The sequence below is a fragment of the Mercurialis annua genome, linkage group LG8 (assembly GCF_937616625.2).
Source record: "Mercurialis annua linkage group LG8, ddMerAnnu1.2, whole genome shotgun sequence".
In the NCBI taxonomy this organism is placed as follows: domain Eukaryota; kingdom Viridiplantae; phylum Streptophyta; class Magnoliopsida; order Malpighiales; family Euphorbiaceae; genus Mercurialis; species Mercurialis annua.
This window is the reverse complement of record NC_065577.1, coordinates 19,899,332-19,923,827: the sequence shown is the minus strand read 5'-3', so window position 1 is coordinate 19,923,827 and position 24,496 is coordinate 19,899,332. Positions and strand designations below refer to the sequence as shown.

Genomic DNA, 24,496 nt, shown 5'->3' with positions numbered 1-24,496 from the left:
TTTACAAACGTTACAAAATAAATCCAAACGTTTCACCTTTTTAGTTATATAATGTAATAACCCTGAATGTGATATGATAATTGGACCGTGCCACAAGTCCTAAATTATGAAATTTAGGCCAAGTATTAAAATTTCAATAATAATATTCCATAAGAGGAATGGAATAAGATTAAGAAGGTATATAAGAGAAAGTGGCTAAAAGTACACTTTAACCCAAAAATGGAATTTGAGCGTTTTGCTAAAATTTTCGAAATACATTATCGGAGAGTGGAATTATAAGGTAGGGGATTAATATTATTTACTTAGAAATAATAATATGGAATTGATCGGACCTAAAAGATTTAGCGTTCAACAGACTAAATTGGACGAAAGAAAAGATACGGATTGTGAAGTAAGGAGGTGGCAGATTAAGGATCAAAGAGGGATTTTTGCCATAAAGATAAAAACAAAGAAATTAAGCTTATATCAGCAAAGAACACATTTCTTTTGCTGAAATAAGAAGAAACCCGTATGTGTTCCTCCCCAAATACATCAAACCTTCAAATTGTCATATCTCTCTCGTTTCTTAACGGAATTGAGCGATTCTCGCGGCCACGGAACGAGAAAAGGATTCTCTACTGGATTATGAATTCAATTTGAGGTAAGTATGAGTGGTTTTGGTTAGGGTTTCAGCTGAATTATTTCGGTTTTAGTGATTAAGTTGAGGTTTTGTGATGTTTGATGTTTATAGATGATATTGAGCTTGTGAGAAGGATTCTCATAATGATTTGGAGGCTAATATCAATAGGCTTTGAGGAACCATCAAGGGTAAGGAAAATCTGAAATCATTGAGTCTTTGATGGAAGTATTTAAGTGATGTCTTAGAATATGGATTTGGTTATAGTCATGAGTATTAAGTGTTTAATGAATTGCCTAAGTCAATATGTGTTGCATAGTTGGTAATTTTGAATAGGAAATGGATGAAGGGTTCGGCCAAGGACCTAAGCCATTGATATATGAGTATTGATGTGTTCTAGGCCTTAGAATGATGATGAATATGCTGAATTAAAATAGAATTGAGTTAAGTTTGAATGTATAAAAGTTAGATAAATATTGCAGAAATCTGCCCTGCAAAACAGCCTTGTTCAGAGGGTTATATCTCAGGCTATGTAGCTCCTAATTAAGGTCCGTTTGTTGGTACAGAAACTTAAGAGTGTCGTCTAAATATGTCTAGGTTTAAGTTTCTACAGATTCGGCCTCTAAGTGGCCCAAACAGATCAGAATATTACGTCGCGCGTAACAGTTCTTATTTTCTGGACAGCCCATGTTAATAAGTTAAGGTCTAGTTTCCGACACCTTCGGGTGCTAGTATTAGTCCAAGACCCAAATGAAACTTGTAGGGACATTCTGAACTTTAAGAATGCTAGTTTTGTTTAGAGGTCGGATTATTTAACGATTAGAAAACAGAGTCGACTACGGGGTAAATAATGCGACAAGTTATGCAATTTGTTTATCTCGAGTCTAAGCATCTATTGAGTTAGAATCTCACTCGAGATATGTATGATTTTTCCTAGGTTCGACAAGGCAACCTAATAGCTGACAAGAAGCTCAGGGAGCTAAGCTATAACTAACGAGAATTTTGGATAAGCAAGAAGTGAGTATATTTTACTTACTCGCATTATCGTATTAAAAATTATGTTATTTACTATATGAATAGTACTTGAATGCATCGCAAATGTGTATTGTTTGGATTGTTGGATTGGATGGTTTTGGATTGAATTGTTTGGATTGTTTGTATATGGATTGGATTGGTTGTTTTGTATATGGGTTGATTTGTATTGTTTGACTTGGATTGTTTGTATTGGCTTGAGTTGATTGGATTGGTTTGTGTCGTTTGAATACGACTTAATTGTTTTTCGAATGGTTCATCTTGCATTTTATTGTTTATATTGCTTTATGCTTATAATTGAATAATTATTGAGAATTGATAATAGTCGTTGGTTGCCTAAAATGGCGATTTGGGCCAACGATGTGAGAATGAGTTATTGGTTGCCTAAAAGGCGATTCGGGACAAAAACGTAATATTGGTTGCCTATATGGCGATTTGGGCCAACATTGTGATAATTTAGTTATTGGTTGCCTAAATGGCGATTCGGGCCAATAACAATATGTTGGTTGCCTATATGGCGATTTGGGCCAACATATGAATTATGCGCATAATTGAATATCTTTCTGTAAGCTTGATGTTGATTGGAAATGTGTGAATATGTTTGGTTTGAATTGAACATTGGACTACTACGTTTGTTATGGTGTTTGTTTATGTTGAATGTATCATCGCTTGAGCTGTATTTTAGTTACTTGGAATGCTTATGAATGTGTATATTTAGTATGGCGGGGAAGTTTTGTGAAGCTGTTTGGTGTGAGCTCGGTTGAATTATCTCGGGCATTTTGTATTTGTGTCTGGTTGATTGATTCCTAGACTTTGTGTCTGGTGATTAGCCCAGAATTTGTGATGGATAGAAAAGGAAATACTTTCGCTAAGACTAGGTAAATACCTAGAGCGATATAAGTCTAAGATTAAGACTTGTTTGAACTTCCTATTTGCCATTTGAATTGTTTGAAAGTATATGTATATAAAAAGTTTATATTTGCACAAAACGTTTTTAAAAAGGCGATGCTATTTTGATAATAGGGTGAGTAACGTATATCTCACTCAGCTCAAAGCTGACCCCCCCACAATGTTTGCTTTCAGGTACCTAGACTATGGACTTGGCCAGAAGTCCATTCTTTGATCGGAAGTAAATCTTGACGTGTGCAGTCCAGACTTCCGTAGTTGCTGCAGTAGTTTCTTGCCTGACCAACATTTTGATACAACGTCGGTTCTAATTTGCTGTCTTCGTAGTTATATATGTTTTGTACACGGAAGGTGAATAACCATGATGATATGATTTTGAACACTAATATGTATCAGGCTAGTACGTATATGATACAGAAACAGTAAGCCCAAGTATTTTGTGTCAATAAGTTACTAGTGTATAAAGATGTGTATACGTATATGCTTCCGCTATAATACCAATGTATGATTGATGTTTTGCGAAAAAGTTATTTTTTGTGAATTTTAGGCTTGCTACGGGTTTTGGAACTACCATTCCCATTCCCTAGCGCCGGTCTCGACTCGAGATTTTGGGTCGTGACAAAGTTGGTATCAGAGCAGTTAGTCCAGTTACTACTGCTAATATGGTTTGGGGGAGATTGATATCACTGCCAGTCTATGATAAGTATTTTTTTGACCCTAGGTTTTGCTATAAGGTTACCTAGGAACTACTGCAGCTATAAAAAAAAAAGTCGCACCTGAGTCTGATTGTCATTGATTGATTGTTTTTACTAAGGTTGATCGATCGATTTGCGAGATGTTGTGTGCTTTTCATGAAGTATATGGTTGAGGCGAGGATGCGTAGTACATTTCGATAACATATACATGTGCTTAAGGATTATGCCAGTAGTACTTGGCATAACCCTATACTCGTGTAAAGAGGTAGAAGTAATAGTAGACGAGCTGAAAAACACGAACGTGGCATCATAACTCGAGAAAGGGGCGAGTCTAGTTACGCACAATCAGGTATGACCTGATTTTGTGTTGTGTGCCATACATGCTTATATGATTAGCATGTTTATATGCCATAGGTGCATATATGATTGATATGTTTGCATTGATTGTTTGTTATGTGATTAATTGATAAGAAGTGCATTGATGAGATGAAAGCTTAAAGTATTGGATTGAGAAACCCGCGCACATAGCTTTATCCTATACATAGATGCTAGTATAGGAATTGAACAAAGAACGCATAAAAATACATTATGAACATATGGCGTGGAACGTAATCCCCTATATTACGTTTTGATTTACCACGAGGATGGTAAACGAGATAAAAAGGAAGAAGGCTATGAAAGATAGATCCGTAAGCCTAAGGGCTACAAGATATCAAAATGTGATCGGGATAGTGAACAATAGAGATGAATGAGTATCGAAACGGGGAAAACGAAAGATTCGGTTAGCAATGATAAAAGAATAGCATTAGTTATAAAACACTTTGATAAGTGTTAAAGGACAACGATAAGTCCAATATCAAAACTATTATAAAACCCAATAAAGAATAATGAAAAGCCGTTAATGTCGCGAAGTGGGTAATCTGGAGGGACTTACTGTGATTTTCAAAAAGAGAAAATCCCATGATTTTAAACAGTGCAATTGTGCTCAGACCTCGCATATGATATGTCATGATCACGTTAAGCAACGCATATAAAAGATGATTTTCAAAAACATCATGCATCATATCTTCACAAGTAGTGAAAGAAACGTGATTTTATCGAGCAACTCTTTAGTGATGAGAGGTGTCATCACTCTGAGCTACATTGTACTGATATTTCGAATGGTTTGAAAAAAAAAAGATTGAAAGACTGATCGATCAGCAATACCAAGAATGTTTAAAATGTATTTGTTTTGTAAGAAACCCAGATGTAAAGCCCTGCGACAATTAAACAAAAAGATTCTTGATAACCAAGAATGAACATATGTGATAAAATGTACCTCAGTATAAGAATTGAGCCCTAATGATAATAATATACAATCAAACTAATCGATGCAAGACACAAGAATTGTTAGTAAGAAACCTACGATTGGAGCTTACCTAAGTATGAGATGGGGGTTTGAAATGGAAAGTATAAAGAGTAAAGAAAGGAAAGATAAAAGATCCGAAAAGAGTACGGGCCATGGAAAGACCATGTGATGATAAGAAGTATTGAGTAATACGCGTAGAACGCTTAGTACTCTATAAAGAGTAAACGAGAAAGGCAGTAGATCGTGATAAGATAGTCTAATGGAAAGACACCTAACATAAAAAGTAAGGAAGTAAGATATGACGAAATGATTTCGGAATAGCCACAGACCAAGAGAACCAAGTGGAAGGATTTGATATAAATTTAAGATGGACCTCACCCTTAGAACAAACATCAGTAAGAGTCGAATATAAGGGTGCGCGCACGAGCGAGAATGCAATTTGTTGATTGATTCGAGAAGGGAGAAGTTAAACCTCCTATCGATAGTCGATATTAGAAATATCGAGATGAGAAGTGTAAGATGATCAAGAAACATAGAAATAAGGAGAAGGGAAAGGAATACATCGCACAATGGTAAAAAGGTTATCAATCTGATATGGATGATCAAAGTTAAAAGATCGAGAGATAAGAAGTACGACACGAAAGATGGACGCAGCATATAGTGCGTAATGCTTGATAAGCATTAAACTTCATGGAATTCAACGCTAGAAAGCCATGAAGGATGCGATAATATAAAGAGAAAGGTATTCCTATATACCATAAGATATCAACAAGGATATCTGATGAAGATCGTATACATCTAACTGTAAAGACAACAATTAGTAAATGGTTAATCAGAGTAGCGCAATAAAAGCGTGAAAGGAAAAGATAAACGTATACACGATCTAGTATGAGATAAGAAGAAAATAGAGATTCATCGAGAAGTAGTATAACCTAACGAATAAAAGTTAGGATTACGAGTTAAGACCTCGAGAGACAATCTGAGGGAAGTCGATGAGACTATTATGAAATAATAGTTCATCACAAATATTAAAAGAAGTAAAGGACCTCGTTAAGCCAACTCCGGCAAGCATAGTTGGAAAAGACTAAGAGGATAGTTTATGAGATGAAGGAGATGTCGAAAGTAGTTCGACTATAAATGAAAGTTGTATACAAGAAGATAAGGTATAAGGATTCTGAATTTATTTCAGGAAAAGAATGTGTGAATGCTTAGTCTATAGCCTCAAACAACAGTCTACATAAGAAATTCTACAACTCTAAGGTTAACCCAGGGAAGCGACTTATGGGACAGTTCTCGACACTTCCGGGTATTGTTGACAACCCGAAGTTTGAATGGAAGTCGTAGACAACATTGTTAACTATAAGAATGTCAACGTTGTTTGCTAAAAAAACGCTTTTGAATAAGCGGTTTGAATAACCAAAGAAAGCTAGAAAAAGCCAACTTTGGACAAGTTAAGGTAATTTGAATTGGTAAGTCAAAGTTATATCCACAAGTAATAGATAAAGAATAAAGGAATATAGGCGATACGAAGTGAAAAGATAGGAGCCTAGTAAGGCAAGAAGTTAATACAATGGGAGTAAATTCCCAACGCGACAACAATTATTATCCTATCATTACGGAGTTCGTATGCGAAGTAACTACGTGTGAACTAATAAGTTCACAACGAAATAGATCATAAGGAAGACTAAAGGCTTAAGAGTAAGATACGAAAAGATGTAGCAACAAGACTAATCATCTTAATGAAGATATTAGTGATTGTCATAAGATAAGTCAAGTACTTTGATAAAAAAGATAGTTATTCAAGTTATATATGGAGAAGTGTCATAAGGAGAAGGAACGCCTAATAAAAGAGTGTATATGAAAAGTCAATTGAGTATGCGAAGGAAATACTCATATATGTTTATTTTAAGGAAGTGGCAAAGATTTGAATTCGAGGACGAATTCATTATAAGGTGGGGTGAATGTAATAACCCTGAATGTGATATGATAATTGGACTGTGCCACAAGTCCTAAATTATGAAATTTAGGCCAAGTATTAAAATTTCAATAATAATATTCCATAAGAGGAATGGAATAAGATTAAGAAGGTATATAAGAGAAAGTGGCTAAAAGTACACTTTAGCCCAAAAATGGAATTTGAGCGTTTTGCTAAAATTTCCGAAATACATTATCGGAGAGTGGAATTATAAGGTAGGGGATTAATATTATTTACTTAGAAATAAATAATATGGAATTGATCGGACCTAAAAGATTTAGCGTTCAACGGACTAAATTGGACGAAAGAAAAGTTACGGATTGCGAAATAAGGAGGTGGCAAATTAAGGATCAAAGAGGGATGTTTTCCATGAAGATAAAAACAAAGAAATTAAGCTTAAATCAGCCAAGAACACATTTCTTTTGCTGAAATAAGAAGAAACCCGTATGTGTTCCTCCCCAAATACATCAAACCTTCAAATTGTCATATCTCTCTCGTTTCTGAACGGAATTGAGCGATTCTCGCGGCCACGGAACGAGAAAAGGATTCTCTACTGGATTATGAATTCAATTTGAGGTAAGTATGAGTGATTTTGGTTAGGGTTTCAGCTGAATTATTTCGGTTTTAGTGATTAAGTTGAGGTTTTGTGATGTTTGATGTTTATAGATGATATTGAGCTTGTGAGAAGGATTCTCATAATGATTTGGAGGCTAATATCAATAGGCTTCGAGGAACCATCAAGGGTAAGGAAAATCTGAAATCATTGAGTCTTTGATGGAAGTATTTAAGTGATGTCTTAGAATATGGATTTGGTTATAGTCATGAGTATTAAGTGTTTAATGAATTGCCTAAGTCAATATGTGTTGTATAGTTGGAAATTTTGAATAGGCAATGGATGAAGGATTCGGCCAAGGACCTAAGCCATTGATATATGAGTATTGATGTGCTATAGGCCTTAGAATGATGATGAATATGCTGAATTAAAATATAATTGAGTTAAGTTTGAATGTATGACAGTTAGATAAATATTGCAGAAATCTGCCCTGCAAAACAGCCTTGTTCAGAGGGTTATATCTCAGCCTATGTAGTTCCTAATTAAGTTCCGTTTGTTGGTACAGAAACTTAAGAGTGTCGTCTAAATATGTCTAGGTTTAAATTTCTACAGATTCGGCCTCTAAGTGTCCCAAACAGATCAGAATATTACGTCGCGCGTAACAGTTCTGATTTTCTGGACAGCCCAAGTTAATAAGTTAAGGTCTAGTTTCCGACACCTTCGGGTGCTAGTATTAGTCCAAGACCCAAATAAAACTTGTAGAGGACATTCTGAACATTAAGAATGTTAGTTTTGTTTAGAGGTCGGATTATTTTACGATTAGAAAACAGAGTCGACTACAGGGTAAATAATGCGACAAGTTATGCAATTTGTTTATCTCGAGTCTAAGCATCTATTGAGTTAGAATCTCACTCGAGATATGTATGATTTTTCCTAGGTTCGACAAGGCAACCTAATAGATGACAAGAAGCTCAGGGAGCTTACGCTATAACTAACGACAATTTTGGATAAGCAAGAAGTGAGTATATTTTACTTACTCGCATTATCGTATTAAAAATTATGTTATATACTATATGAATAGTACTTGAACGCATCGCAAATGTGTATTGTTTGGATTGTTGGATTGGATGGTTTCGGATTGAATTGTTTGGATTGTTTGTATATGGATTGGATTGGTTGTTTTGTATATGGGTTGATTTGTATTGTTTGACTTGGATTGTTTGTATTGGCTTGAGTTGATTGTATTGGTTTGTGTCGTTTGAATACGACTTAATTGTTTTTCGAATGGTTTATCTTGCATTGTATTGTTTATATTGCTTTATGCTTATATTTGAATAATTATTGAGAATTGATAATAGTCGTTGGTTGCCTAAAATGGCGATTTGGGCCAACGACGTGAGAATGAGTTATTGGTTGCCTAAAAGGCGATTCGGGCCAAAAACGTAATGTTGGTTGCCTATACGGCGATTTGGGCCAACATTGTGATAATTTAGTTATTGGTTGCCTAAATGGCGATTCAGGCCAATAACAATATGTTGGTTGCCTATATGGCGATTTGGGCCAACATATGAATTATGCGCATAATTGAATATCTTTTTGTAAGCTTGATGTTGATTGGAAATGTATGAATATGTTTGGTTTGAATTGAACATTGGACTACTACGTTTGTTATGGTGTTTGTTTATGTTGAATGTATCACCGCTTGAGCTATATTTTAGTTACTTGGAATGCTTATGAATGTGTATATTTAGTATGGCGGGGAAGTTTTGTGAAGCTGTGTGGTGTGAGCTCTGTTCAATTATCTCGGGCATTTTGTATTTGTGTCTGGTTGATTGATTCCTAGACTTTGTGTCTGGTGATTAGCCCAGAATTTGTGATGGATAGAAAAGGAAATACTTTCGCTAAGACTAGGTAAATACCTAGAGCGATATAAGTCTAAGATTAAGACTTGTTTGAACTTCCTATTTGCCATTTGAATTGTTTGAAAGTATATGTATATAAAAAGTTTATATTTGCACAAAACGGTTTTAAAAAGGCGATGCTATTTTGATAATAGGGTGAGTAACGTATATCTCACTCAGCTCAAAGCTGACCCCCCCACAGTGTTTGCTTTCAGGTACCTAGACTATGGACTTGGCTAGAAGTCCATTCTTTGATCGGAAGTAAATCTTGACGTGTGCAGTCCAGACTTCCGTAGTTGCTGCAGTAGTTTCTTGTCTGACCAGAGTTGTAGTCTAGTACAACATTTTGATACAACGTCGGTTCTCATTTGATGTCTTCGTAGTTATATATGTTTTGTACACGGAAGGTGAATAACCATGATGATATGATTTTGAACACTAGTATGTATCAGGCTAGTACGTATATGATATGGAAACAGTAAGCCCAAGTATTTTGTGTCAATAAGTTACTAGTGTATAAAGATGTGTATACGTATATGCTTCCGCTATAATACCAATGTATGATTGATGTTTTGCGAAAAAGTTTTTTTTTTGTGAATTTTAAGCTTGCTACGGGTTTCGGAACTACCATTCCCATTCCCTAGCGCCGGTCTCGACTCGAGATTTCGGGTTGTGACATATAAGCCAAACGTTTGCAAATTTTTTGTGATCGAAGCCAAACGTTTACAAACGTTACGAAACAAATCCAAATGTTTCACCTTTTTGGCAATTCAAGCGAAACGTTTACAAACGTTACAAAACAAATCAAAACGTTTCACCATTTTAGCGATTTCAGCTAAATGTTTACAAACGTTACGAAACAAATCCAAACGTTTCCTCATTTTCGCAATTTAACCCAAACGTTTACAAACGTTTCACATTTTTAGCAATTTAAGCCAAACATTTAAACGTTTCGCTTGAATTGCCAAAACGTTTCACATTTTTAGCAATTTAAGCCAAACTTTTACAAACGTTACGAAAAAATCCGTGCGTTTCACATTTTTAGCGATTTAAGCCAAACATTTAAAAAAAGTTACGAAACAAATCCAAGAGTTTCACCTTTATAGCAATTTAAGCCAAACGTTTACAAACGTTACGAAACAAATCCAAATGTTTCACTTTTTTAGAGATTTAAGCCAAACGTTATAGTTATAAAACAAAACCAAACGTTTAAACTTTTAGCAATTTAAGCCAAATCTTTAAAATGTTAGGAAATAAATCCAAACGTTTAAAAACAATACGGAACAAAAATAAACGTTTAACATTATTAGCAATTTAAGCCAAACGTTTACAAACGTTACAAAACAAATCCAAACGTTTCACCTTTTTAGCGATTTAAGCCAAACGTTTACAAACGGTACGAAACAAATTCAAACATTTTCCCATTTTAGCGATTTAAGATAAACCTTTATAAACGTTATGAAACAAAACCAAACGTTTATAAATATTACGAAACAAATCCAAACGCTTACAAACATTACGAAACAAATCCAAACACTTCGTCTTTTTAACGATTTAAGCCAAACATTTACAAATGTTACGAAACAAATCCAAACGTTTCGCTTTTTTAGCGATTTAAGCAAAACGTTTACAAAGGTTACGAAACAAATCCAAACGTTTTCCCTTTTTATCAATTTAAGCCAAACGTTTACAAAGGATAGGAAACAAAACCAAACGTTTCACCTTTTTAGCGATTTAAGACAAACGTTTACAAACGTTACAGAACAAAAACAAACGTTTTTCATTATTAGCGATTTAAGCCAAACGTTTACAAACGTTACGAAACAAATCCAAACGTTTCCCATTTTTAGAGATTTAAGCCAAACATTTACAAACGTTACGAAACAAATCAAAACGTTTAACCTTTTTAGCGATTTATGCCAAGCGTTTACAAACGTTATGAAACAAATCCAGATGTTTCACTTTTTTAGCGATTTAAGTCAAACGTTTGCAAATGTTACGAAAAAAATCCACACGTTTCACATTTTTAGCGAATTAAGCCAAACGTTTACAAACATTACAAAACAAATCCAAACGTTTCACCTTTTTAGTGATTAAAGCCAAACAGTTACAAAAGTTACGAAACAAAACCAAACGTTTCACCTTTTTAGCGATTTAAGTCAAATGTTTAAAACGTTACGGAACAAAAACAAACATTTCACCTTTTTAGCGATGTAAGCCAAACGTTTAAAACGTTATGAAACAAATCCAAGCGTTTCATATTTTTATCAATTTAAGCCGAACGTTTACAAACATTACGAAACAAATCCAAACGATTCCTCTTTTTTGCGATTTAAGCCAGGCGTTTACAAACATTACGAAACAAATCCAAACGTTTTCCCATTTTTACGATTAAGCCAAACGTTTACAAAGGTTACTAAACAAATCCAAGCGTTTTATCTTTATAGCAATTTAAGCAAAACTTTTACAATCGATACGAAACAAAACCAGACATTTAAAACGTTACGAAAGAAATTCAAACGTTTCACATTTTTAGCAATTTAGGCCAAACATTTACAAACATTATGAAACAAATCAAAGCCTTCCACCTTTTTAGCGATTTAAGACAAACGTTTACAATTATAACGAAACAAATTAAAACTTTTCCCCATTTTAGCGATTTAAGCCAAACATTTAAAACGTTTTAAAAAGAATCCAAACGTTTCCCCTTTTTAGCAATTTAAACCAAACGATTACAAATGTTATGAAACAAATCCAAACGTTTCGCCTTTTTAGAAATTTAAGCCAAACGTTTAAAAACATTACGAAACAAATCCACGCGTTTCACCTTTTTAGCAATTTAAGCCAAACGTTTACAAACGCTAAGAAACAAAGCCAAACGTTAGCAAACGTTACGAAACAAATCCAAGTGTTTCACCCTTTTAGCAATATAAGCCAAGCGTTTACAAACGTTATGAATCAAATCCAAATGTTTCACCTTTTTCATTATATAAGCCAAACGTTTACAGATTTTTAGTGATTGAAGCCAAACGTTTACAAACGTTACGAAACAAATCCAAACGTTTCACCTTTTAGCAATTTAAGCCAAACGTTTACAAACGTTACAAAACAAATCCAAACGTTTTTCCATTTTAGCAATTTAAGCCAAACGTTTACAAATGTTACGAAACAAATCCAAACGTTTCTCCTTTTTAGCGATTTAAGCCAAACGTTTACAAACGTTACGGAACTAATCCAAACGTTTAAAACGTTACGAAACCCTTTTTAGCAATTTAAGCCAAACGTTTACAAACGTTGCGAAACAAATCTGAAAATTTCACCTTTTTAGCGATTTAAAACAAACGTTTACAAACATTACGAAACAAATCCAAACGTTTCACCATTTTATCAGTTTAAGCCAAATGTTTACAAACGTTACGAAACAAAACCAAACGTTTCACCTTTTTAGCGATTTAAGCCAAACATTTACAGACATTACGAAACAAATCCAAATGTTTCATATTTTTAGCCATTTAAGCCAAATGTTTCACTTTTTTAGCTAATTAAGCCAAACGTTTACTAACGTTACGAAACAAATCCAAACATTTCACCTTTTTAGCGATTTAAGCCAAACGTTTACAAACGTTACGAAAAAAATCCAAGCGTTTTACGTTTTTAGCGATTTAAGCCAAACGTTTACAAAAGTCACGAAACAAATCCAAATGTTTAACTTTTTTAGCGATTTAAGCCAAACGTTTACAAACGTTACAAAACAAAACCAAACGTTTAAACTTTTAGCGATTTAAACCAAATCTTTAAAACGTTAGGAAATAAATCCAAACGTTTACAAACAATACGGAACAAAAATAAACGTTTCACATTATTAGCAATTTAAGCCAAACGTTTACAAACGTTACGAAACAAAGCTAAACGTTTTACCTTTTTAGTGATTTAAGCCTAACATTTACAAACGTTACGAAACAAATTCAAACGTTTTCCAATTTTAGCGATTTAAGCTAAGCATTTTTAAACGTCAAAAAACAAAACCAAACGTTTACAAATATTACGAAACAAATCCTAACGTTTACAGACGATACGAATCAATTCCAAATATTTCCACATTTTTGCAATCTAAGCCAAACGTATACAAACGTTACGAAACAAATCCAAATTTTTCACCTGTTTAGTGATTTAAGCCAAACGTTTACAAACATTACGAAAAAAAATCCAAATGTTTCCCCATTTTAACGATTTAAGCCAAACGTTTACAAATGTTACGAAACAAATCCAAACGTTTCATCTTTTTTGCGATTGAAGCTAAACATTTACAAACATTACGAAACAAATCCAAACGTTTCACCTTTTTAGCGATTTAACTGAAACCTTTACAAACGTTACAAAACAAATCCAAACGTTTCACCTTTTTAGCATTACGAAACAAATACAAATGTTTCCCCATTTTAGCTATTTCAGCTAAACATTTAAGACCTTACAAAACAAATCCTAACGTTTCACCTTTAGAAATTTAAGCCAAACGTTTTCAAACTTTACGAAACAAATCCAAACATTTCCCTTTTTTTGGCGATTAAAGCCAAACGTTTAGAAATGTTACGAAAAAAATCCAAACATTTCCCCTTTTTAGAAATATAAGCCAACAGTTTACAAAGGTTACAAAACAAATCCAAATATTTCACCTTTTAGCGATTTAAGCCAAACGTTTACACATGTTACGAAAACAAAACCACACGTTTAAAACGTTACAAAACAAATCTATACGTCTCACATTTTTAGCGATTTAAGCCAAACGTGTACAAACATTATGAAACAAAACCAATCGTTTACAAACGTTATGAAAATATTCCAAACGTTTCATCTTTTTGGCAATTTAAGCCAAACGTGTACAAATATTTCGAAACAAATCAAAAATTTCCCCTTCTTAGCGATTTAATCCGAACATTTACAAATGTTACGAACAAAACCAATCTTTTCACCGTTTTAGCTGTTTAAGCCAAACGTTTAGAAACGTTATGAAACAAAACCAAACGTTTCTCCCTTTTAGCGATTTAAGCCGAACGTTTACAAATGTTATGAAACAAATCCAAATGTTTCACCTTTTTAGCGATTTAAGCCAAACGTTTACAAACGCTACGAAAAAATCCAAGTGATTCACCTTTTCAGCAATTTAAACCAAAAGTTTACAAAACTTACGAAACAAAACCAACTGTTTCACCTTTCTAGCTATTTAAGTCAAACGTTTACAAACGTTAAAAAATAAATTCAAACGTTCCACCTTTTTAGCATATAAGCCAAATGTTTACAGACGTTACAAAACAAAATCAAATGTTTCACCTTTTTCGCAATTTAAATCGAAACGTTTCACCTTTTTAGCGATTTAAACCAAACGTTTACAAACGTTACGAAACAAATCCAAACGTTTCATCTTTTTAGCGATTTAAGCCAAATGTTTCACTTTTTTATCTAATTAAGCCAAACATTTACTAACGTTACGAAACAAATCCAAACATTTCACCTTTTTAGCGATTTAAGCCAAACGTTTATAAAACGTTGCGAAACAAATCCAAACGTTTCCCCTTTTTAGCTATTTAAGCCAAACGTTTACAAACGTTACGGAACTAATCCAAACGTTTAAAACGTTACGAAACCCTTTTTAGCAATTTAAGCCAAACGTTTACAAACGTTGCGAAACAAATCTGAAAATTTCACCTCTTTAGCGATTTAAAACAAACGTTTACAAACATTACGATACAAATCCAAACGTTTCACCATTTTATCAGTTTAAGCCAAATGTTTACAAACGTTACGAAACAAAGCCAAACGTTTCACCTTTTTAGCGATTTAAACCAAACGTTTACAAACGTTACGAAACAAATCCAAACGTTTCATCTTTTTAGCGATTTAAGCCAAATGTTTCACTTTTTTATCTAATTAAGCCAAACATTTACTAACGTTACGAAACAAATCCAAACATTTCACCTTTTTAGCGATTTAAGCCAAACGTTTATAAAACGTTGCGAAACAAATCCAAACGTTTCCCCTTTTTAGCTATTTAAGCCAAACGTTTACAAACGTTACGGAACTAATCCAAACGTTTAAAACGTTACGAAACCCTTTTTAGCAATTTAAGCCAAACGTTTACAAACGTTGCGAAACAAATCTGAAAATTTCACCTCTTTAGCGATTTAAAACAAACGTTTACAAACATTACGAAACAAATCCAAACGTTTCACCATTTTATCAGTTTAAGCCAAATGTTTACAAACGTTACGAAACAAAACCAAACGTTTCACCTTTTTAGCGATTTAAGCCAAACATTTACAGACATTACGAAACAAATCCAAATGTTTCATATTTTTAGCCATTTAAGCCAAATGTTTCACTTTTTTAGCTAATTAAGCCAAACGTTTACTAACGTTACGAAACAAATCCAAACATTTCACCTTTTTAGCGATTTAAGCCAAACGTTTACAAACGTTGCGAAACAAATCCAAACGTTTCCCCTTATTAGCTATTTAAGCCAAACGTTTACAAACGTTACGGAACTAATCCAAACGTTTAAAACGTTACGAAACCCTTTTTAGGAATTTAAGCCAAACGTTTACAAACGTTGCAAAACAAATCCAAAATTCCACCTTTTTAGCGATTTAAAACAAACGTTTACACACGTTACGAAACGAATCCAAACCTTTCACCATTTTAGCAGTTTAAGCCAAATGTTTACAAACGTTACGAAACAAAACTAAACGTTTCACCTTTTTAGTGATTTAAGCCAAACATTTACAGACGTTGCGAAACAAATCCAAATGTTTCACCTTTTAGCGATCTAAGCCAAACGTTTACAAACATTACGAAACAAATCCAAACGTTTAACCTTTTTAGATATTTAAGCCAAAATTTTACAAACGTTACGAAACAAAATCCAAGCGTTTCACCGGTTTAGAGATTTAAGGCAAACATTAATAAACCTTACGAAACAAATCCAAACGTTTACAAACATTACGAAAAAAATTCAAGCGTTTCACCTTTTTAGCGATTAAGCCAAACGTTTACAAACGTTACGAAACAAATCCAAACTTTACATCTTTTTAGCGATTTAAGCCAAATGTTTACAAACGTTTCGGAATGAAAACAACGTTTCACATGTTTAACGATTTAAGCCGAACGTTTACAAACGTTACGAAAGAAAACGCAACGTTTCAACTTTTAAGCGATTTAAGCCAAACGTTTTGAAACGTTACAAAACAAATCCAAACGTTTCCCCTTTTTGGCGAATTAAGCCAAACGTTTACAAACAAATCCAAATGTTTCACCTTTTTAGCGATTGAAGCCAGACGTTTACAAACATTACAAAATAAATCCAAACGTTTCGCCTTTTGAGCGATTTCCGCCAAACTTTTACAAACGTTACGAAATAAATCCAAGCGTTTCCCCTTTTTAGCAATTTAAGCGAAACGCTTACAATAGTTACGAAACAAAAACAAACGTTTCACATTATTAGTGATTTAAGCCAAACGTTTACAAACATTACGTTATAAATCAAAATATTTCACCTTTTTAGCAATATAAGCCAAACATTTACAAACGTTTCGAAACAAATCCAAACGTTTCAGCTTTTTAGCAATTTAAACCAAACGTTTACAAATGTTATGAAACAAAACCAATTGTTTCACCTTTCTAGCGATTTAAACCGAAAGTTTACAAACGTTACAAAACAAATTCAAACGTTTCACCTTTTTAGCATTTAAACCAAACGTTTACAAACGTTACGAAAAAAATTTAAACATTTCACCTTTTTAGCAATTAAATCGACACATTTCACCTTTTTAGCAATTTAAACCAAAAGTTTCAAAACAAATCCAAATGTTTCACCTTTTTAGCGATTTAAGCCAAATGTTTCACTTTTTTAGCGATTTAAGCCAAATGTTTACTAACGTTACGAAATAAATCCAAATGTTTCACCTTTTTAGCGATTTAAGCGAAATATTTACAAACATTATGAAACAAATCCAAACGTTTCACCTTTTTAGCGATTTAAGCCAAACGTTTATAAACGTTACGTAACTAATCCAAACGTTTAAAACGTTACGAAACCCTTTTTAGCAATTTAAGCCAAACGTTTATAAACATTACGAAACAAATTCAAAAATTTCACCTTTTTAGCGATTTAAAACAAACGTTACGAAACAAATCCAAACGTTTCACCTTTTTAGCAGTTTAAGCCAAACGTTTACAAACGTACGAAACAAAACCAAATGTTTCCCCATTTAGCGATTTAAGCCAAACATTTACAGACGTTACGAAACAAATCCAAACGTTTCACCTTTTAGCGATTTAAGCCAAACATTTACAAACGTTACGAAACAAATCCAAACGTTTCACCTTTTTAGAGATTTAAGACAAAAATTTATAAACATTACGAAAAAAATCAAAGCGTTTCACCGTTTTAGAGATTTAAGCCAAACATTAAAAAACCTTGTGAAACAAATCCAAACGTTTCCCCTTTTTAGCGATTTAAGCCAAACGTTTATAAACATTACGAAACAAATCTAGGTGTTTCACCTTTTTAGCGATTAAGCCAAACGTTTACAAACGTTACGAAAAAAATCCAAACTTTACACCTTTTTAGCGATTTAAGCCAAATGTATACAAACGTTTCAGAACAAAAACTACGTTTCACATGTTTAGCAATTCCAGCCGAACGTTTACAAACATTAAGAAAGAAAACCAAATGTTTCACCTTTTAAGAGATTTAAGCCAAACGTTTAGAAATGTTACAAAACAAATCCAAATGTTTCCCTTTTTTAGCGAATTAAGCCAAACGTTTACAAACATTACGTACAAATCCAAATGTTTCACCTTTTTAGCAATATAAGCCAAACCTTTACAAAGGTTACGAAACAAATCCAAACGTTTCACCTTTTTGGCGATTGAACCCAAACGTTTCCAAACATTACAAAACAAATCCAAACGTTTCACCTTTTAAGCGATTTCTGCCAAATGTTTACAAACGTTACGAAAGAAATCCAAGCGTTTCACCTTTTTAGCAATTTAAGCGAAACACTTACAATAGTTACCAAACAAAAACAAACGTTTCACACTTTTAGTGATTTAAGCCAAACGTTTACAAACGTTACGATATAAATCCAAACGTTTCCCCTTTTTAGCAATATAAGCCAAACGTTTACAAACGTTACGAAACAAATCCAAACGTTTCACCTTTTTAGAGATTTAAGCCAAAAGTTTACAAATGTTACAAAAAAATCTAAATGTTTAAAACGTTACGAAACAAATCCAAATGATTCACCTTTTTAGCGATTTAAGCAAAAAGTTTACAAACGTTACAAAACAATTCGAAAGGTTTCACCTATTTAGCGATTTAAGCCAAACGTTTACAATTGTTACGAAACAAATCCAAACGTTTCACCTTTTTAGCAATTTAAGCCGAACGCTTACAAATATTGCGGAACAAAACCAAATGTTTCCCATTTTTAGCGATTCAAGCCAAACGTTTAAAAAGTTACGGAACAAATCCAAATGTTTCACTTTTTTAGCATTTGAAGCCTAGTGCTTACAAACATTACGAAACAAATCCAAACTTTTCACCTTTTTAGCTATTTAGGCCAAAAGTTTACAAACGTTACAAAACAAATCTAAAAGTTTATAACGCTACGAAACAAATCCAAAGGTTTCATCTATTTAGAGACTTAAGCCAAACATTTACAAACGCTACGAAACAAATTTAAACGTTTCACCTTTTAAGAAATTTAAATTGAACGTTTACAACATTACGAAACAAAACCTAATGTTTCACATTTTTAGCGATTCAAGCCAAACGTTTACAAACAATACGATATAAATCCAAACATTTCACCTTTTTAGCAATTTAGGCCAAACGTTTACATACGATACAAAACAAATCTAAACGTTTAAAATGTTACGAAACAAATCCAAACGTTTCATTTATTAGGGATTTAAGCCAAACAATTACAAACATTACGAAACAAATCCAAACGTTTCACCTTTTTAGCGATTTAAGCCAAACGTTTACAGACATTACGAAACAAATCCAAACGTTTCATATTTTTAGCCATTTAAGCCAAATGTTTAAAAAGGTTATGAAACAAAACCAAATGTTTCATGTTTTTTGCGATTTAAGTCAAACGTTTACAAACGTTACAGAACAAAAAAAAACGTTTTACCTTTTTAGAGATTTAATCAAAACGTTTAAAACGTCAAATCCAAGCGTTTCACCTTTTTAGCAATTTAAGCCAAACGTTTACAAACATTACGAAACAAATCCAAAAATTTTACCTTTTAACAATTAAAGCCAAACGTTTACAAACGTTACGAAACGAATCCAAACGTTTTCCCATTCTAGTGATTTAATCCAAATGTTCACAAACGTTACGAAACAAATCCAAGCGTTTCACATTTTTAGTGATTTAAGGAAAACTTTTCCAAACAATACGAAATAAAACGAAACGTTTAAAACGTTACGAAACAAATACAAACATTACATATTTTTAGCAATTTAAGCCAAACGTTTACAAACGTTAAGAAATAAAGTTGTTTATAAACGTTACGAAACAAATCCAAGCGTTTTACCCTTTTAGCAATTTAAACCAAACATTTACAAATATTACGAAACAAATCCAAACATTTCCCCATTTTAGAGATTTAAGCCAAACGTTTAAAAGGTTACGAAAAGAATCCAAACGTTTCCCCTTTTTAGCAATTTATGCCAAGCGTTTATAAACGTTACGAAACAAATCCAAACGTTTCCCCTTTTTAGCAATTTAAGCCAAACGTTTACAAACATTACGAAGCAAATCCTAGCGTTTCGCCTTTTAGGCAATTTAACCCAAACGTTTATAAACATTACGAAAAAAATCCAAACGTTTCACTTTTTTAGCGATTGAAGCCGAATGTTTACAAACGTTACGAAACAAAGCCAAACGTTTACAAACGTTACAAAACAAATCAGAGCATTTCACCTTTTTAGCAATTTATGCCAAACGTTTACAAATGTTTCCCTTTTTTCGTGATTTAAGCCAAACGTTTACAAATTATTAGTGACTAAAGCCAAACGTTTACAAACGTTACGAAAAAAATCCAAACGTTTCACCTTTTTAGCTATTTAAGGAAAACGTTTACAAACATTACTAAACAAATCTAAGCGTTTCACCTTTTTAGAAATTAAGCCAAACGTTTACAAACGTAACGAAACAAATACAAGACAAACATTTATAATCGTTACGAAACAAATCCAAACTTTACACCTTTTTATCTATTTAAGCCAAATATTTACAAAAGTTTCGGAACAAAAACAACGTTTCACATGTTTAGCGATTTAAGCCGAACGTTTACAAACATTCCGAAAGAAAACCAAACGTTTCACCTTTAAAGCGATTTAAGCCAAACGTTTAGATACGATGAAAAACAAATCTAAACGTTTTTTTCTTCTTAGCGAATTAAGCCAAACATTACGAAACAAATCCAAACGTTTCACCTTTTTAGCAATATAAGCCAAAACTTTACAAACGTTACGAAACAAATCCAAACGTTTCGCCTTTTTAGCAATTGAATCTAAACATTTACAAACATTACAAAACAAATCCAAACGTTTCACCTTTTGAGCGATTTCTGCCAAACGTTTACAAACGTTACGATACAAATCCAAGCGTTTCACCTTTTTTTTTAATTTGAGCGAAACTCTTACAAACGTTATAAAACAAAACCAAATGTTTCATATTTGTAGTGATTTAAGCCAAACGTTTAGAAACGTTACGATATAAATCCAAACGTTTTGCCTTTTTAGCAATATAAGCCAAACTTTACAAACGTTACGAAACAAATCCAAACGTTTAACCTTTTTTAGCGATTTAAGCCAAAAGTTTACAAACGTTACAAAAAAAAATTTAAAAGTTTAAAACGTTATGAAACAAATCCAAAGGATTCAACTTTTTAGCGATTTTAGTAAAACGTTTACAAACGTTACAAAATAAATCCAAAGGTTTCACCTATTTAGCGATTTAAGCCAAACGTTTACAAATTTTACGAAACAAATCCAAACGTTTCTCCTTTTTCGCAATTTAAGCCGAGCGCTTACAAACATTACGAAACAAAACCAAACGTTTCACATTTTTAGCGATTCAAGCCAAACGTTTACAAACGTTACGATATAAATCCAAACGTTTCACCTCTTTAGCGATTTAAGCCAATCGTTTACAAACGATACAAAATAAATCCAAACGTTTAAAATGTTACGAAACAAATCCAAACGTTTTACTTTTTTAGAGATTTAAGCCAAACAAATACAAACATTACGAAACAAATCCAAACGTTTCACCTTTTTAGAGATTATAGCAAAACGTTTACAAACGTTACGAAAAAAATCCAAACGTTTCACCTTTTTATCGATTTAAGCCAAACATTTACAAAGGTTATGAAACAAAACCAAAGGTGTTACCTTTTTAGCGATTTAAGTGAAACGTTTACAAACGTTATAGAACAAAAACAAATGTTTCACGTTTTTAGCGATTTAAGAAAAACGTTTAAAACGTTACAAAAACAAATCCAAGCGTTGTTGGTGCAGCGGACATGAGGGTCCGAATCGTATATTTCAATTCAAAATTGGAATTCCAACAATTCGGATCAAGAAATTGATCATATCAATAACAAATGGATCGTCGTATCATATAGTAATTAAAGCACGCATCTAGAAACCGTAAGAAGAATAACTATGTCGATTCTCCAATGAGTCTTGTAGTCCCGATAGTACGGCGACCTCAAGCTCGTCCACACGAGTATGCATCCGATTGAATCCTCGCCTTGAAGTAATCTGCAAGAGTTTCCCTTGCCGAGCAACCCTAAGCTCAAACTCTCGCCTCGATTACGTCTTTGCTGGGATGTATGAAAAACTTTCTCCAAGCTTTTCTGTGATTGATGACTACTTGAACTCCTTCAAATATGCTCTCTTAAGTGTGGTGTTTTTAGAATGACCAAAGGCAACCTCTATATATAGGGTAGAGCTTTGCTTAAGAATGCAGCACCTCACATGCTATGTGTCAAACACCAAGCAAGGGTGCTGCCACCATTCGACACCTCACATGCTAGGTGTCACACACCAAGCATAAGTGTTGCCACCATTTGACACATCAGATGCTAGGTGTCACGCATCAAATATAGGTGTTGCCACCATCTCACACATCACATGCTAGGTGTCACACAACGAGACATACATGACATCATCACATGACATCATCGTGACATTATCACATGACATCATCGTGACATCATCACATGACATCATCGTGACATCATCACATGACATCATCGTGACATCATCACATGACATCATCACATTAACTTGGATAAAATACAATTAGGTGCCTACTAATTTATAACTCTTACAAATTAGTCCCTAATTTATACTTGTTTTTTCATCTTAGATTAATTTCCGAGATATGCTAGTATCTATATGAAATCGATCTCTCGTAAACTCAATCGGTTGCACATCATATTGTGTGTGACTAACTAGGTTCACATCTATATGGCAACGAGAGTCATAAGAAACGCCTTTCTTATATTAAATAATTAAATCCCATTAATTATTAATTCTCGTAGATCGTGAGTGACGTCTAGCAACATATCACGACCCCCAAAGAGATATAAATGTATTCTTTATGAACCAATGTTCATAATTACCATACACTCCAAATTCCCTTCATCTAGGATTATGATCTCGACTAGTGTCACGGTTAAGTCAAACACTGTTTGTCTTGATCATATGACCTCATCTCAGTTCTTATTCTTGATAAATATGACTTCCACTAGAAACAACTTTCTAAGTAAGTCATATACACCTGCACAGATTTTATCATCCATCAAGAACAATTTGAGATAGCATAGAATCTTTTCTCCGTTCATCTGGAGTGATAAATTCTCTCTTGGTTAAACCCCTATCTCCATATACAACTAACTAGAGCCAACACATCCTGCGACCCTAGCTCATGAAAGATCTAGGGATAAGGAGTATCAAACTCTAATCACCTATATACAAGATAGTGTCACCGCAAGTCAAAGGACATATGTACAATTATGAACTAGATGACATTAAATTGACTTTGATAAAATACCATGTATAAGTCATCTAGCATCACTTGTTCAACCCACTCAAAATCTTAAGTGTCCACATGTTTATCCTGATCCCCATCAAGTAGTATGAGACTCACTACTTCCTATAATTAGTAACTCCTTACTAATCAGGAGAATAAACAGAGGTGACAATCTTTCCGGGATAATACGATGCCCTTATTCGTAGGACCCCATCGACCGTGAACGGTTATTTAGATCACTTGTATAATAGAATCTGTAACTCGTATTCTTAACACCCTAAGAATAGATTCTATCACAATGTGATAAGGACAATACGTAATAAATGAACACTTAGTTTATGAGACACTTAGTTCAATTAGAACATATATATCTTTGCCATTGGAACTAGTTCTACAAATATACATGATCAAATGGCCCTAGGGCACATACTACTAACAAGCGTTTCACCTTTTTAGCAATTTAAGCCAAACATTTACAAACGTTACGAAACAAATCCAAAAATTTCATCTTTTAAGCAATTTAAGCAAAACGTTTACAAACGTTACGAAACGAATCCAAATGTTTTCCTATTTTAGCGATTTAATCCAAATGCTTACAAACGTTACGAAACAAATCAAAGCATTTCACCTTTTCAGCGATTTAAGCAAAACTTTTACATACGATACAAAACAAAACAAAACGCTTAAAACGTTACGAAACAAATCCATTTGTTACACACTTTTAGCAATTTAAGCCAAACGTTTACAAACGTTACGAAACAAAGTTGTTTACAAACGTTACGAAACAGATCCAAGCGTTTTGATCGTTTTAGAAATTTAAACCAAAGATTTACAAACGTTACGAAACAACCCAAACGTTTCCCCATTATAGACATTTAAGCCAAACGTATAAAAGTTACGAAAAGAATCCAAACGTTTCCCCTTTTAGCAATTTAAGCCAAACGTTTACAAACATTACGAAACAAATCCAAACGTTTCACCTTTTTAGCAATTTAAGCCAAATGTTTACAAATATTACGAAGCGAATCCTAGCGTTTCACCTTTTTAGCAAATTAAGCCAAATGTTTACAAATATTACGAAACAAATCCAAGCGTTTCACCTTTTTAGCAATTTAACCCAAACGTTTGCAAACATTACGAAACAAATCCAAACGTTTCACTTTTTTAGCGATTGAAGCCAAATGTTTACAAACATTAAGAAACAAAGCCAAACGTTTACAAACGTTATAAAAAAATCCAAGCGTTTTACCTTTTTAGCAATTTATGCCAAACGTTTAGAAACGTTACGAAAGAAATCCAAACGTTTCACCTTTTTGGTGATTTAAGCCCAACGTTTACAAATTATTAGTGACTGAA

General features: G+C 33.4%; 2 long non-coding RNA genes across 2 annotated transcripts; both read left to right on the top strand.

Annotated features, from left to right (window-relative positions):
* Positions 1–482: 482 nt before the first annotated feature.
* On the top strand, positions 483–1,840 carry LOC126660951 (uncharacterized). The gene is made up of 3 exons (XR_007635473.2): positions 483–640; positions 731–807; positions 1,554–1,840. It is a non-coding gene; the product is annotated as an uncharacterized LOC126660951 (long non-coding RNA).
* A 5,181-nt stretch (positions 1,841–7,021) lies between these two features.
* On the top strand, positions 7,022–9,594 carry LOC130014928 (uncharacterized). Its single transcript, XR_008789725.1, has 4 exons — positions 7,022–7,148; positions 7,239–7,315; positions 8,063–8,143; positions 9,229–9,594. It is a non-coding gene; the product is annotated as an uncharacterized LOC130014928 (long non-coding RNA).
* Positions 9,595–24,496: the final 14,902 nt, after the last annotated feature.